General features: G+C 36.3%; 1 pseudogene; it reads left to right on the top strand.

Annotated features, from left to right (window-relative positions):
- The first annotated feature begins 212 nt into the window (after positions 1-212).
- LOC145135173 (U4 spliceosomal RNA) lies at positions 213-347 on the top strand (annotated as a pseudogene).
- Positions 348-17,848: the final 17,501 nt, after the last annotated feature.

The raw sequence follows: 17,848 nt of genomic DNA, 5'->3' as shown, positions 1-17,848 counted from the left end.
CGTCTGGAAAAAGCTTTTAGTTAGCTATGAAGAATGAAAACGTAATAATTTTGACAAAAAGTTGCTAATATAATCAAATAAATTATATTTGGTACCACCTCTCAATTCAAATTGAGCAAGTCGAATTTATAGCCTCAAAAGTTATGTTATCGAAATGTATTATGAATTTCATCCAAAAGTGTCTATAAAACCTTTTAAGTGGCTATATAGAAATCTTTGCGCGTGGGGCAATGACGCAGCTAATGATGTAATAACTGAGGCGCGTCAATTGCTGGTGGAAAACTATTTCCAAAAGTGGCTATAAAGAATGACATCGTAATAATGCTGATATAAAGTTGCTAATATAATCAAATCAATTGTATTTGGTGACACTTTTCAATTCAAATTGGACATGTCGAACTTTATTGCATCTAAACTTATGTTATTTTTAAAGAGAAATATAGAATTAATTTCATCCAAAAGCGTCTAGAAAAACCTGTTAGTTAGTTATAAATAATGAAAACGTAATAAAGTTGATCAAAAGTTGCTAATATAATCAAATAAATTATATTTGGTGCCACTTTTGAATTCAAATTGGACAAGTCGAATTTATAGCCTCTAAACTTACGTTATCGAAATGTATAATGAATTTCGTCCAAAAGCGTCTATAAAAACCTTTTAATTGGCTATATAGAATGAGAACGTAATAAGGTTGATATAAAGTTGCTAATTTAATCAAATGAATTATATTTGGTGAGACTTCACAATTCAAATTGGGCAAGTCGAACTTTATTGCATCTAAACGTATGTTAGTTTTAAAGAGAAATGTAGAATTAATTTCATTCAAAAGCGTCTGGAAAAGGATTTTAGTTAGCTATGAAGAATGAAAACGTAATAATTTTGATAAAAAGTTGCTAATATAATCAAATAAATTATATTTGGTGCCACTTCTCAATTCAAATTGGGCAAGTCAAATTTATAGCCTCAAAAGTTACGTTATCGAAATGTATAATGAATTTCGTCCAAAAGCGTCTATAAAAACCTTTTAATTGGCTATATAGAATGACAACGTAATAATGATGATATAAAGTTGCTAATATAATTAAATAGATTGTATTTGGTGACACTTGTCAATTCAAATTGGGCAAGTCGAACTTTATTGCATCTAAACTTATGTTATTTTTAAAGAGAAATATAGAATGAATTTCATCTAAAAGCGTCTAGAAAAACCTGTTAGTTATAAATAATGAGAACGTAATAAAGTTGATAAAAAGTTGCTAATATAATCAAATAAATTATATTTGGTGCAACTTTTGAATTAAAATTGGGCAAGTCGAATTTATATCCTCTAAACTTACGTTATCGATATGTATAATGAATTTTGTCCAAAAGTGTCTATAAAACCTTTTAATTGGCTATATAGAATGAAAACGTAAAAATATTGATATAAAGTTGCGAATTTAATCAAATGAATTGTATTTGGTGACACTTCTCAATTCAAATTGGGCAATTCGAACTTTATTGCATCTAAACTTGAAAAAGCTTTTAGTTAGCTATGAAGAATGAAAACGTAATAATTTTGATAAAAAGTTGCTAATATAATCAACTAAATTATATTTGGTGCCACTTCTCAATTCAAATTAAGCAAGCCGAATTTATAGCCGCAAAAGTTACGTTATCGAAATGTTTAATGAATTTCGTCCAAAAGCGTATATAAAACCTTTTAATTGGCTATATAGAATGACAACATAATAATGTTGATATAAAGTTAATAATATAATCAAATGAATTGTATTTGGTGACACTTCTCAATTCAAATTGGGCAAGTCGAACTTTATTGCATCTAAACTTATGTTATTTTTAAAGAGAAATATAGAATGAATTTCATCCAAAAGCGTCTAGAAAAACATGGTAGTTAGTTATAAATAATGGCAACGTAATAAAGTTGATAAAAAGTTGCTAATATAATCAAATAAATTATATTTGGTGCCACTTTTGAATTCAAATTGAGCAAGTCGAATTTATAGCCTCTAAAGTTACGTTATCGAAATGTATGACTTTCTTTGATTTTCATTGACTTGAAATTGTTACAAGGACCGGGGTAGCAGCAGTTGTAGTCGATTCAACACCTTTTCCTTTCAATCCACTTTCCGCGGTTCTCAGCAAGCCTTGAAGCTTACTCAAGGTGACTTCCTCTTTGCTCAGATGATAAGTCATCTTGAACTGATCATAGCAAGGAGGCAATGTGAAGGGTCCAAGTTGTGGTTTGGGCTAGGCTTTTGGATGTATAGGTCATTTGTACTTTGAGTCTTGTAATAGAAGTGTTTTTGTGTGTTTGCGGCCAAGAGTGTGTTTACGGCCGTAAACAAGTTTACGACCGTAAACCTGTTTACGGCCAAGTCCAGTTTGCGGTCATGTCTATTCCCCTATATATAGGTTCAGTCTGTGTCTGGTAGTTGTTGTTGATGATCCACAGAGTTTACGGACATTGTCAGAGTTGTACCAGACGTTTTCTGAATACAAACGTGTGCAAGATTTGATTCATTCTTCTTCTACTCATTTCTCATCTTATTTGATTGTTAGATTGCTTAATCACTGGTTAAGATCCTGTTTCTAGGACCTTAAAATTGGTATTAGAGCAAGTCCAGTGTCAAAACATCTTTCAATCACGTTTTCGGTCAAAGGATTTCAGTTTCATCATTCTTCGAGACTGCATTTGGTGTTTTCGTGACATTAGCGGATCAGATATGCTTACAATTCGCATTTTCATCAAGTTCTGGGCATTTACGGTCAAGTGTTTACGGCCGTAAACTCCCATTCACGACCGTAAACAGGCAATCTTCATTGACCGTAAACAGGCAATCTTCATTGACCATAAACAGGCAATCTCCCTTAACCGTAAACTCTCGTAGACCGTAAACTATCCTCAACCGTAAACTCTGCTCAACCGTAAACTCTGCTCAACCGTAAACTCTCCTTAACCGTAAACTCCCCTCAACCGTAAACTCTCTTCAACCGTAAACTCCTTCCAACCGTAAACTCAACCGTTGACCATAAACGTTGACCGTAATCATGTGACCGAAACTATTTTTTTTTTGCATTTTAGTTTATTTTTCAAGTCATCTTCAATTAAAAAAATTTAAAAAAATGGATTCTCAAGGTCAAGTACTTCATCATGAATTGGATTCCATCATGGGAACAACTACTCGCATTCCCCGGTTGTTATCTGCAGAAGGGTTCCCAGAATGGAAATACAGAATCGAGAAATACATCAAAATGAAAGATTTCAAGGTTTGGAGAAGCATTCTCAAAGGACCAGTCAGAATCACTACGAATCTTCCAACTGGACAAGTAATTGACAAGTTATACGTTGATTACACTGATGAGGATTTCGAAAAGGTTGAAGAACAAGAAAGAGCACTGGCTACTTTGACTATGGCTTTATCAACCGATATTGCTCAAGGCTTCAGAGAATATACTTCAGCCAAAGCACTGTGGGAAGCTTTGATTGAGGTCTACGAGGGAAATAAAGATATGAAGGAAAGCTGTCAGGATATGTTAAGACAAAAATTCAACATGTTCAATTATATCGTTGGAGAATCCCTGCAAGCTCAGTTGCAGCGATTTACTGCTCTCACTACTGAGATGAGCACACAGCTGGGATTTACTTGACTAAGTCTGAGATAAACAAAAAGTTGTTGAATTCACTTCCGAAGTCGTGGGATATGAATGTAGCTGTTATCAACAAGACAAAAGATCTCAAACGTCTTAGTCTTGCTGAAACAATGGCAATCATCAAAGCCTGTGATCTTGATGACAAGCAACGAGAGATTAATAATGTGAATTCCTACTCGACTGCAAATCTTGGGATTTCTTCGAACAACGCCTTTTCATCCTTTACCTCCTCTCCAAGTCAAGCTTTTGTTGTTCAACAACCTCATAATCAAACCTTTATTACTCTATCCGTTGCACCATTTGTTGCCTCAGCATCTATTTCTCATCCACAAAGTCAGTCTTTCGTTGTCCCTCAAGTTTTGTCCTCCTCAAATGCACCAGTTATGGTTCCTGCTCCCCATTCCAAAGAAAACGATGAAAACTTAGCTCTTGCCACTGGAATTGTCAATTGCTACAATGCTTTTGTAGCTGGAGAGCTTCCACCTCAACTCTCATTTGCTGAATTGGATCAAATTCATCCAGAGGATGTGGAGGAAATGGACATTACTTGGCAGATAGCTATGGCAGTGTTCAGGGCAAAGCAATTTGCTAAGAAGACAGGAAAGAATAATTGGGGAATGAATGCGGATAAGAAAGTAGGGTTTAACAAGGGAAAGTTGCGTTGCTACAACTATCACGAGCCGGGTCATTTTGCTCGTGAGTGTCCCAAACCAGACAGAAGAGTAAGTAGTGATCGAACAATGGTTCCAGTAGGAAATGGTCGCGGAAATGCTGCTGTCAACAGTGAGACTGCTAATTTAGCAGTGGTTGCTCAGTCCTTTGACTGGGAGGACCAGATTCAGGCACTGAATATTTCAGGACCTGAAAATGCTCACTTGGCTCAAATCAATGATACTCTTGTAGAAGAAGCTGAAGTTAATCCTGAAGAAGAGATGATGGAGTTGCAGTTTCCTTTCATGGTATCTTCTACTACAAAACCTGAAAAGAATGAGGTAAGTCAGTCTTCTTGTTATCAAACATGTATTGATAAAGTTAAAAATCTTCTTGAGCATATAGAATTATTACGTAGAGAGAACGAGGACTTGAGATATGAAGGGTATCAACTTAGAAAAGGACAGAAACCCCTGAAGGCTGAATTAGAAGCAAAAAACCAAAGACTTTAGAAAACTTCAGGAAGAGTATAGTACTAAGAGTGCGCATTATAGATATGTGACTGAACAACTTGCTGGGGTAACTGCTGAGCTTCACACATTGAAAAACAAATTTGAAAATACAGATTTCACTTTTAGAAAATTTGATGTGTCAAGTGAAGTAGTTGCATCCATGATAGAAACTAATTTTCAATTCAAAAATAATCAGTCAAAGGGTTTAGGATATGATAAAGTGTCTCCTCCTTTTAATCATACTTATACTAATAATCCTTTGACAAAAGAGGAAATTGACAGAGAGCCATTTCTGAAATATGGATTTGTGTTAGGAGGTAGTATTAATGTTGAAAATGCTAATGTTTCTACTTCCCATGCAGATCAATCCTTAAGTCACTCAAAGAAAGAAGCAGAAGGATGTGTTTCTGAAAATAAAAATGCTTCTGAACCTGATGTTTTGGTTTCAAAAAATGACTCTTTTGTTTCTAATGTTAAAATCAATGATACTTCTTGTGATACTTCTGCATCGGATTATGTTGATTCTAATTTTTTTGACATATTTGATGATTTGTTTGATAATTCTGATGTTCCTGAATTTGATGTTCCTGTTTCAAGCACATCCACTTCACCAATCACACAACCGGATTCATCCTCACCTATCACACAATCTGATTCTTGCACATGTTCTTGTGGAAAAAGTAAGGGTGTCAGTAAAGAAAGTAAATCAGACAAAGGCAGTACCAGTTACAATAACAATAAGCAAATTTGCTTTAACTGTGGTACTGTCGGTCACATCGCTAGGAATTGTCCCAATAGAGCATTTGTGCATTTTTTGTCTCAAAGAGGAGAGAACGAGTCTCGAGGAAGGTCTTTAACTAGAAAGTCCTCGAGATCTCATCCTCGAGATGATGATCGGAAGGCTAATCAAAACAAGAAAATGGCAGTTTTTCAAAAGAACAAACAGGTTTTCAATAACAAAGTCACAAACCGTTTGCCAAAATAGAGCTCAGCTAAGCCAAGGTCGGTTTCGTCAAAGAGTGAATCTGGATCTTCAACCACTTCTGGTAGAAAATCCAAATGCTCAAAGCAAACTGAAAATAAAAATGCTTCAAAATCACCGGTGATTTTTGAGAAACCTAAATACCAGTGGGTGCCCAAATTAACTTCCAACCAATCATCGTCATCCTCTGAAAATGTTTTACATGATGATTCAAAATCAAAAGGATTAAAAGATAAATCAGTGAATGTTAAGGGTCCACCCAGGAAAGAAATAACCTGGGTCCCCAAATCTAAATGATCCCGCTCATTTTGCAGGGACAGTTGCGGAGGAATGTCGTCAGACCATGGTATGTCGACAGCGGCTGTTCCCGGCATATGACAGGAGACATCTCCCAATTGACCGACATTCAGACTTTTAATGGGGGATTCCTTTCCTTTGCGGGCGGTGAAGGCGGAAAAATCACTCAGAGAGGAACTGTAACAAACGGAGTGTTGAGTTTCGAGAACGTCAACTATGCTCCCGAGTTAAAGCACAGCTTGTTAAGTGTCTCTCAGATTTGCGACAAGGGTTATTCAACACATTTTACTGATAAAGAGTGTCTGATCATAAAGTCAGGCATTGTCATCCCGGATGAGTGGATTCTTGTTAAATCAAAGCGGGATGGAAATGCTTATATTATAAACATGAATAGCAACATTCCTGAGCAAGTCACCTGCCTCTTTTCAAAAGTCTCATAACAAAATGCTATGTTGTGGCACCGACGACTCGGTCATGCGAACGCTAAGAATCTGAATCGTCTTGCTAAAAACGAAATGGTGTGTGGCCTGCCTGTCAGAGACTTCATAACATTTGAAAAGTGTGTGTCATGTGCCCAAGGAAAGCATCACAGGAAACCACACCTGCCAAAGCAAATCAATTCAATCAGTCAGGTGCTCCAATTGTTGCACGTGGATTTATTTGGTCTGGTCAATGTCGCATCAATAGAAATTCATACTGTCTAGTTGTGATTGATGACTTCTCGCGCTTCACGTGGGTTTTCTTCTTAAACAACAAAGCTGGGGTATCTGATCTGATCAAGAAATTCATCGTAATGATTGAGAACCAAACAAATAACCGGGTGAAGGCGCTTCGAATTGATAATGGAACAGAATTCAAGAATGCAGTTCTTGATCACTTTTGCGTAGAAAAGGGAATTGTGCGTCAATACAGTTCAGTTCGCACGCCTCAGCAAAACAGTGTTGCTGAACGGAGAAATCGAACGCTGCAAGGACGATGCTGTGTGATTCAAAGTTACCAGTTTTTTTTTGGGCTGAGACGATCAACACTGCTTGCTATGTTCAGAATCGTGTTTTGATCAACAAAGCCTAGATGAAGACTCCATACGAAATTCTATACGGTCACAAGCCATCTGTCAGCCATTTCCACGCATTTGGCTGCCCTTGTACCCTTCTTCACCTGGAGTCCAACCCGAAGTTTAATGCCAAAGCTGATGACTGCTATTTTGTGGGGTATGCTGCTCGCACTGCGTACAGGGTCTACAACAAAAGAACAAAGCAAATTGTAGAATCCTTTTATGTGCGCTGGCTGGAGGAGAATGAAACAGATGCTAGAGTGGGTCCTGATTGGTTGTTTGATTACACATCTTTGTTCAAATCGTTCAATATGTGTTCCGATAGTTTATCTGGTTCTACTTCTAGTTCGAAGATTGTACCTGAAGATGAAGACGAAGACGTTGTTTACAGACCGCCGATAGTTTCTTCTACGATTCCTTCGATGGAGTCATCTGTTCCAATTACTAGTCCAGAATCTCCAAGCCAACAACATGCTCCTGATGCTAATGCCACTCCTCTTAGTCCTGATGAAAGAGAGTTCATGTCACGAGATGCTTCCGGTCTTACTCAAGCTTTTATGGAACTTCTCTTTCCCGAGCAGATTGATAACGAGTTTGTGGCAGATCCTTCTACCGAGACAGGTTCATCTGAAGTGGATCATTCGGAAAATGATGGAGTTATAAACATTCACAATCTTCCTGTTTCACTCAATGACATCAGCCAGGAGATACCTTCACGTATTCAACGCGATCATCCGATCGATAATGTCATTGGCCAGCTGGGTGATGGTGTTAAAACAAGAAGCCAGAGTGGAGATGTTAATACATGTCACTATTCTTGCTTTATCTCTCAAATAGAGCCAAAGAACATTGAAATGGCTTTGAATGAGCCCAGTTGGGTAGATGCTATGCACGAAGAGTTAAATCAATTTGAAAAACTTGGGGTTTGGAAGCTGGTTGAACTTCCTAAAGGAAAAAAGTCTCTTGACACACGATGGGTATACCGCAATAAGCAAGATGATTCCGGAGTCACAGTACGCAATAAGGCGCGATTGGTGGTTCGTGGGTTTAGAAAGATCGAGGGTATTGACTACACTGAGATTTATGCTCTGGTGGCTCGCTTGGAGGCTATCCGTATCTTCCTTGCATACGCTTCCTACATGAACTTCACTGTTTATCAGATGGATGTCAAGACAGCCTTCTTGTATGGCAAAGTGAAGGAAGAAATCTACGTTGATCAACCCCCTAGGTTTGTTAACTCGAAGCTTCCCAATCATGTCTACAAGTTGGACAAGGCGTTGTATGGGTTACATCAAGCTCCTCGAGCGTGGTATGCAACTCTCACAAAGCACTTGCTCGAACATGGATATTCTCGCAGCACTATCGATCAAACTTTTTTCATCAAGCATGTGGCTAATGATCAGATTCTAGTCCAGATCTACGTTGACGACATTATCTTCGGGTCTACAAGTCCACAGCTTTGCACAGAGATCGAAGGAGTGATGAAAAAGCGGTTCGAGATGAGCTCGTTAGGCGAAATGACCATGTTTTTGGGGCTTCAGGTCCAACATAGATCAACCGGAATCCTGATCCATCAAGCAAAGTATGTGGTCGATATACTTGAGAAGTTCGGGTTTCAAGACGCTAAACCTGCTTTGACGCCAATGGCCGAGAGACCCCTGCTGACTCCAGATACTGATGGCGAATCCGCAGATCAAACTCATTACAGATCAATGATCGGTTCGTTGATGTATCTAACTGCAAGCCGACCAGACATCATGTTTGCAGTTTGTCAATGCGCACGCTATTAGGCTAATCCTAAACTTTCACATCTTATTGTTGTCAAAAGAATCTTTCGGTACCTCAAAGGCAGCCCAAAATTGGGTCTTTGGTATCCGAAAAATTCTAAATTTGATTTATATGCATTTGCTGACAGTAATTATGGAGGCTGTGAGCTTGACAGGAAATCTACGTCTGGGGGGTGTCAATTCCTTGGTGACCGGCTAGTGTCTTGGCAGTGCAAGAAACAGCACACCGTCTCAACCTCAACAGCAGAAGCAAAATATGTTGCTACCTCTGCATATTGTTCTCAAGTTATATGGATCCAACATCAGCTGTTGGATTACGGTTTGAATTACTTAGAAACCCCTATATTCTGTGATAATGAGGTTGCGATTCAGATTGCTAAAAATCAAGTCCAGCATTCGAAAACCAAGCACATTGACATCAAAATTCATTTCATCAGAGATTGTTATGAGCGTTCGCTCATTCGGCTGGAACAGGTTCCCACTACTAATAATGTGGTGGATCTGTTCACAAAGTCGTTTAACAAAGCTCGATTCGATGTGCTTGTGAGCTTTTTGAAAATGATACGTTTTGAGGACTAGTTTTTGCTTTAGGTTAGTTTAAATTTGCACATTTTAATTTCATTCTCACCCATGCACAAATTTAAGGGGAGAAATAAACAAAAACCCAAACAAAAATTAAAAATTTAAAAAATCCAAAAATAGTGTTATTTCTGTTTTATTTTTTTTTTCAGAAAATATTCCAAAAACATTCGAAAATCAGAAAATCAAAAATATGTTGTTAACAATTTTTGTTTGTAGGTGATGTTTTGGGAAGTGATATAATCATGTGATAATAGACAATCTGAATCTGTGTAAGGTGCCAAAGTCGAATTGTCTAAGCTCAGTGTTCGATGCGCTGGTAGGCACGAAAGTTTTAAAATGGACTTGACTAGGATCAGATGAACTTAAGGAATCTAGAGACCTGAAAAATCTTGACCTAGATAGTTCCATTTGGCCTGACAATACGATGCTTGGGTAGGTTGATCAGAGAGATATACATGAAAATCTGCGGATATATTAAATGATCTGTATCTAGAACTGTGGATTAACTTTTCCTCGATGTGCGGACTCTGTCCTTAATTCCGGTATTGACGGGACAACTGGGGAATTCCGATAAGTTAGGTCTGTAGAAAATTATTTTCTTTCTTTCTATCTGTTAGTCATATGTTGCTTCCTCTACTGATTGGAAGAGATCTGACTTGGAATGCAACATATGCAACTCTATTTCTCTGCATCTTCTATCTATGCGATTCTTTCTACCTGTTAGCCATATGTTGTCTCCTTTGCGTGATTTGCAATCCGACCTGGTACACAGCATATGCAACTTTCTACTTCTCAATCCATCTAAACTCTAGTTAGTCATATGTTTCACTCTCTGCGTGATTGGAAGTGATCCGACCTGAGTGTATAACATATGCATTCTACGTCTAACTTATTCCTTAATAATTGTCTGCTCATCTGATGTAAGGAGTATTCTGGAAGAACTTGATTACTAGGGTATATCAGGAAATGGGAAACGCGTTCTAATACAATTAAAATTGAACATTTTATAGATTGTATGTAGATCTCGCTGTTCCATTTAGTTGGACAACAATATCTTTGGTCATCGTCAGCTGAATGGTCTTTTAGGAATATTATCTAAGTTCATAAGATCTAATGACTTGTCATTTATAGTATATCCTAAATTTGTCACATCCTTTCGTGTTTAAATGGACCACAATATCGGTCATCGACCAGACATGAACATGAAGACAGAAGTATCGATAAGTGGATTATGATTGTCTAACAACTTTGATCCCAATATCACAAAATTATTTTTAGTGTTAGAAAGAGGTGAAATTAGTTTTAAATTTCTGTTAAATTTTAATTTCATTTCAATTTTAATTTTACTTTTATTTTTATATTTTATCTTATTTTTATTTTTATTTTTATTTTTATTTTTATTTCTTTTTATTCTATTTTTGTCCTCAAAATGTTTTATTTTTATAAAGGTTTTCGGGTATTGGACTTTATCCTTGTGGATTGCGGCCCATTAGTTTTTTGAACCAAGCATATAAAGAAGAAACAGCTGTGAACCCTAGTTTACTTCTCATTTTCAAAATCCTGGCCGCAAACTCTCCAGATTCTCTCTCTCTCTAAAAAAATTTGTGAAAATTAGTGAAATTGATCTGATAGCTTCAAAGGTATGATGATTCCGACCAGGAATATGCTATTTTCCCATCAAATCGACATGTTTTCAAGGTTTAATCGATGAAAAATCAATTGTCGGCGTTTACGGCCAGGCCGTTTACGGCCGTGAACTCCCTTTGTCACACCCCAAAACCGGAACGGCGGAAACGTTCGGGGGTGGAGGACGTCATGTACAGTATAATAACAATGCAAAGTAGTAAACAAGCAACAACATCATCCATTGCATTAATAGTATAATTTAATACAAGTGTGTTCTTTCATAGTAATAGGATACCAAAAACAAGTAATCAAAATAACAGACGAGTCTGAAACACGCTCCGTCTTCTCAAAAGCTGGTCGACTGTACCTGTCTACTGATGACCTGAGAATACAAGTTATTTTGAAAGAGTTTATCAGCATTAAAGTTGGTGAGTTCATAAGTATTTAGTGTCATTGTTTGTACGAAAATGTTTGTAAGTTTGAAGAAAATGTTTGTAATAGTTCAATGTAAATGTTTGTTGTACGTAAATGTATCTCCTAGAAAATCCTATATTTTCTACTAAAAGTAGCCTTCTACCAAGGCATCAAAATGTTATATATGTTTGTTTCTTGTAAAAGTGTGTATTTTCCCAAGAATGACTATCATTAACTAAATATAGTTTGTACGTTAATGAATATGTGAGGAGATCACAAAGTAAATGTAATAGGGAAAATAATGTTTTACCTCAGCAGTGACACTGCTGGTTATAAAGTGATAAAATACAGACTCCAGGTAGTATTAAATGTACAATACCCCTCGGGGAGTCTTTTGCCTTTAATACCTAGTTGGTTAATTAAAGGTTCAAATGTGAACCCGTATGTAACCATGCTGATCGACGACTGAATAAAAGATGACCCTCCGGTGTCATATGTAGTGAGGTGACATTTTGTCACCCCTTGGCCTCATCGGCTGGGACTGTAGCTAGCAGTCGGGGTGTGGGAGTGTCTGTCCCGTATAGATCTATACACAAGATGCCCGCTCTCCCTCCAGGAGACTTTGGTTATAATATGATACAACACTGTCTTGTTGCATCCTTAAATAGTATGTCACATTAAATTATCGTATATCAGTATTTGTATAGTAAGTCATAACGTAGTAATGTTCTTTCTGTTGGGTTATGAGCATTCTAACACTCCTAAGTGTACATGCAACCCTAAATACCTTGGATCTATGTTTTCTCTATTATACATACAATTATGAACATCCAAGGTATTATCCTAATCTAGCATACAAAATAATAAATATAACAAGATAGAATACATACCTCTTTGATGTAGAATGTCTTCATGAAGCTTGAGTGCCTAGTGCCCCAAGTGTGACACCTCAAATGGTTCACACAACACCAAATACACTTGGAATAACTTGAGAGAAACTTGAACACTCCTTGAAATCGTCTAGCCCTCACACTCACACATTAGTGCACGATTTCTTGAGCCATGGGATTCTTTTATATGGTGGCTATTAGGGTTACACCATGTAACTCATAACTTTACCCATTCCTTATGCTCCATGGATTTTAACCTCCATGGAGTATCCATGGGTCACCCCATGGACTTAGTCCAACATAAGGAATCTTGGATCACAAGCCAACATATATAAGAATGAATGATTTACACAATCAACCCACATATTTAATTAGTCTCCTTTTGATCACTTAATTAATTCCAAATTAATTCTTGATCAATACTAATTAAATAACCTTATTAATATATTAGAACTTATAATATATTAACCAACCTTAAGTGTTATTTCTCTCATTATAGTCTATCCAAATGCATGATGCCATGCAACCCAAATGGACCATGTCGGGTCGGGTCAAGTCTTACCAATTATAGACATTAATCCAACAGTCTCCCACTTGGATAAGTCTAAAACTATTATTGCGTATGACTTCAGGAACCGGTCAGCAATCGTAGCTCTCAAAAGCTTCTGTCGAACTCTGACCTTGTCGATGAACTCTGACCTTTGTCAATGACTTGTCCATTAGATAAGGGATCGTATATTCCTCCATTCTAGATATCATATGGACTGAGACATGGATTATCAATCATTCTCTCTGTCCATTTGTTGTTTCCCGATTTCCGATTCATGATGAATGACTGATTGAACAAATCAAATCAGTCTTGGCTTGGCCAAGCACTCACATGTATCATCTTTAAATCATCGAGGGGCCCACAGATATCGCTTTTATCCCGAAGGTAAAAGGAATGGATAAACTTCGACTCATATGGCTTGTTCTACTACTTGTTGAAACATACACAAAGGCACGTTTTATAACATCGAGTTACCAATGCGTTTTCATGCAATCAATGTATAACCAACTCATAGTAACAACTCATATCTCTAGGTTTGAAGAATATAAGATATTATCGTCTCATGATCACTCGTGATAAAATCCATGAAGTGATTCAAATGAGCGCGGGTTGAATCCAATATTCAGAACTTATGAGCACTCATGAGTGTTGTAGCACCACTTTGTCCACCAACTTGGACCTCTACAAACCAACCCATGACAGTCTTGATTCATATCTACTTCAAACATATGACCGACTGTGGATGGTTTGAATAACTTAATCATTCAGGAAGAGCAACTTAGTTATTCTGGAAGTCAAAACATGCAAAGTGAAACACAAGAATAAATGAATCAAATATGGTATCAAACCCTATGAATATAAATAAACACTTTTATTTATCACCATACTGATTACTCATTATTCATTGTTTCGGTTTTATCAACTTTATACTTGAATTTAAAACAATAGTTGTCCCATGCTCCAAGCATGTACACTATGTTTTCTAAACACTAGTCATGCCATACACCAAGTATGCATATTATGTTTGTCTATGATCTTTACTTTGTAAAATAGATCAATTGAACATCACTCCAATGATCCTCTTTTCACAGTCCCAAATCCTTACTACAAATGCAAGAATTCCAAATTCATGCCATTTACTGAAATCTGTTAGATTCTAAACTTATATGCATTGATCCTCTTAATGATTATGCACGAAGTTAGAAAGACTTGACAACAATCATTACAGAGCATTCAAAAGGAGATCAGCTCCTTGGAAACATCCTTCTTTCATTAGATTTGAGAAACTTTTATCTTTCTGCCATACTTTGATTCTTATTATTCGTTCTGTCTCACATTGAAACTTCTCCAATGCTACAGACTTATACTTAAACTTATAAGTATAACCATATTTACTGAACTTAAGTAAATCATGACGAATAGTCTTCTTGATCTTTTGTGGTGGACTTGACCAGTGCACAAGAATGTGTACTCGATCCCTTAGTCCTTTCCTTATTCACATAAGGAATTAGTCTTAATTTTCCAAGCTGAAAGTTCTCATTCATCATACTATACAACTTGCATGATTCCAAGTTTCGGTCCAATTGAACCTTGGGTGATGAGAATCTTTCCTTATTTGGTAATATTAGACACTACCACAACCGAAAGAATCAAATCCATTTTTCCAATATTGCAATCAATGGAATCTTATAAGCAACAACTTTTCACAAATGCCATTGTAAGGATACTTAAAATAAATAAAATCAAAACCTTTTTCTTTTATTTTAAAACTTTGCGGAAAAACTTATCCTTTCAATCCATATGAAAACCTTGTTGTTATCTATTCCTAAGCAATATAAATATCATAACTCTTAAGTAATAGCCCAAAATTCTGATCACCGAACCATGCTTACCTGAAGTAGAGCCAAACTTATTGACTTTAACATCCTTAGGTAAATTTGGCAGCTTCGTAACCAATGTCCCTTCCTTTGGCAATAGTTACCTATGGACCCTTGATAATGGGACTATCTCAGACTTCGCCTCTCTCTTTACCATTGGGTCAACCGAGTTGACTATGGCCGATCCCTTTCCATTGGGAAGAGAGAGCTTTACTGGATATCCAATGTCATCATTGTCAATGTCCATAGCATTTTAGGAAGTTGATCTTAGCAAATAGATAAGATCATTAAGGGTCTTGTCTTAGTCTGTTTCATAGGATTCCCAAAAGAACTCACTATGTGACTTAGAAAGTAGTTGAGCCACCAACTTTCTCAAGACTTTGACACCCAACTCTCCCGCTTGTCAAATGTGACTACATCTCCAAGATGTGATCACACTTAGACCTTGCCTTGCCAATAGGGCTTGAGTGACCTTAAACTTTTTAGGAACTTGTGGGTTAGGGAGAATAATTGGAGGAGGTGAAAGAAGTATGATATCCATGGGACATCATCTTCATTTAGGAAAGCTTGTTTCAAGAGATTTGGGAAGATCATAAATGTCTAGACCAGACATCTTTTTAGGAGATATTCAAGATAGTTGATTTAAAGTCCTTAATATGACACCCAATATGAAATATTAAGGCTAGGACCCAACAAACTATTTTATAACTTAGAAGAGGGATGTCGTAATCCAAGCTATAAAATATTTGAAGGTAGGTGAATGACGATTCACCAATTTCCACCATGAAAAACGAAATAATTTATTAGGTTTTAATTGGATTTGAAAGTCCTAGATCTTTAAGATTCATTGAACTGTTCAAAGGCATGTTTCAATCTCGAGTGTGCCCTTCAGGTTTTGTGACTGGGATGTCGAGGATCACAAAACAAGGTGTGAATAACCATGCAAATATACTTGGTACCCTTAATATTTACCCTTTAATCAGTGTGCCGGTTAACCACACACGCTCCACCGATACTATGACAAATATTAAGTTACCCTTTGCCTACCTTGTTAAGTCCAGGTTAGTGTGCCGGTTAACCACACACGCTCCACTAACGACTTAAGCAAAGTGCAAAGTGTAATTTCATGGGTTAGCACCAAATTCACATTTTCCTAAGTAACTAAGATTGGGTATTAATAAGAGTTTAGTTACTTAGTATTTATCATTAATACTTTTAATGAAAGGAGAATTATAGTCCTTGTCCTACCCGTTCGGCTAACGACCCTCTACCAGTCAAGGAAGCGGTGGGTGAGAGTGGACACCCATTAAACTGCCATTTTATAGGCAGTAACCTTATACCCCCCTTATATATCGGCTTCGTGAATGAGGCCTACTAACGGTAAGACTGACTTTACTCTTATACATATATATAAATATTATTAACTTATAATATTATAAAGTATAAGGGTTGAATTTTAACTTTTAAAATTCTAAGGGCTAACTTGGAATTAAAGTATTCATAAGTAAAAACTTTTCAAATTCCAAAACTTGAGGGCAAGTTTTGAAACTATTCAAAACTAATTAATTCCATAACTTATGAGTTTAAAGTAGTTTTAATTAAAAAAAAAAAAAAAAAAAAAAAAAAAAACTCTTCAAGTTCCATAACTTGAGGACAAGTTCCATAACTTGAGGACAAGTTATGGAAGACTTTAAACTAATTAATAAAAAAAATAACTTTTTTTTATTGTAACTTATGGAACTAATTAAGGTTACACTTCTTTTTTAATTTAATGAAGAGACTCTTGAACCTCCATAACTTGAGGACAAGTTATGGAGTCATAAAACCATTTAATTAGAACTAGACTCTTCATTTTGTAACCTTTGCCAACTTTTATGAGTTTTATGATTCTTAAATGTGACTATTCATATAACTTGAGGACAAGTTACAAAAACACACTTTGGAATCAACTCTTATATTAAAATGGATTGAAAACAACTATTTCACACAACTTTTCTATTAATCTAAGAACCTCATAAGAACAAGATAATTCAAATCATCAATCTTCAAGAAATTAGCATGAACATACAAACTAATACAAATCTTGAAATTATGACAATTATCTTAGAAATTGGATTAGCATGAACATTACCACATCAAAAACAAGTTTATAAGTCCAAAAACATCTTAGGGTAATGTTCCTAGTCCAATTCCAGCCAAAACAATCGAATATATGCATCCAACTCGATTTTTCAGCTACTTTTGCAAGTATAACAAGAAAACAAACCTGGCTCTGATACCGCTATTGGGTTATGAGCATTCTAACACTCCTAAGTGTACATGCAACCCTAAATACCTTGGATCTATGTTTTCTCTATTATACATACAATTATGAACATCCAAGGTATTATCCTAATCTAGCATACAAAATAATAAATATAACAAGATATAATACATACCTCTTTGATGTAGAATGTCTTCATGAAGCTTGAGTGCCTAGTGCCCCAAGTGTGACACCTCAAATGGTTCACACAACACCAAATACACTTGGAATAACTTGAGAGAAACTTGAACACTCCTTGAAATCGTCTAGCCCTCACACTCACACATTAGTGCACGATTTCTTGAGCCATGGGATTCTTTTATATGGTGGCTATTAGGGTTACACCATGTAACTCATAACTTTACCCATTCCTTATGCTCCATGGATTTTAACCTCCATGGAGTATCCATGGGTCACCCCATGGACTTAGTCCAACATAAGGAATCTTGGATCACAAGCCCACATATATAAGAATGAATGATTTACACAATCAACCCATATATTTAATTAGTCTCCTTTTGATCACTTAATTAATTCCAAATTAATTCTTGATTAATACTAATTAAATAACCTTATTAATATATTAGAACTTATAATATATTAACCAACCTTAAGTGTTATTTCTCTCATTATAGTCTATCCAAATGCATGATGCCATGCAACCCAAATG

This window comes from Lactuca virosa, chromosome 8 (assembly GCF_052849685.1).
Source record: "Lactuca virosa cultivar CGN04683 chromosome 8, Lactuca_virosa_CGN04683_v6, whole genome shotgun sequence".
Classification (NCBI taxonomy): Eukaryota; Viridiplantae; Streptophyta; class Magnoliopsida; order Asterales; family Asteraceae; genus Lactuca; species Lactuca virosa.
This window is presented reverse-complemented; position numbering and strand designations above follow the sequence as displayed.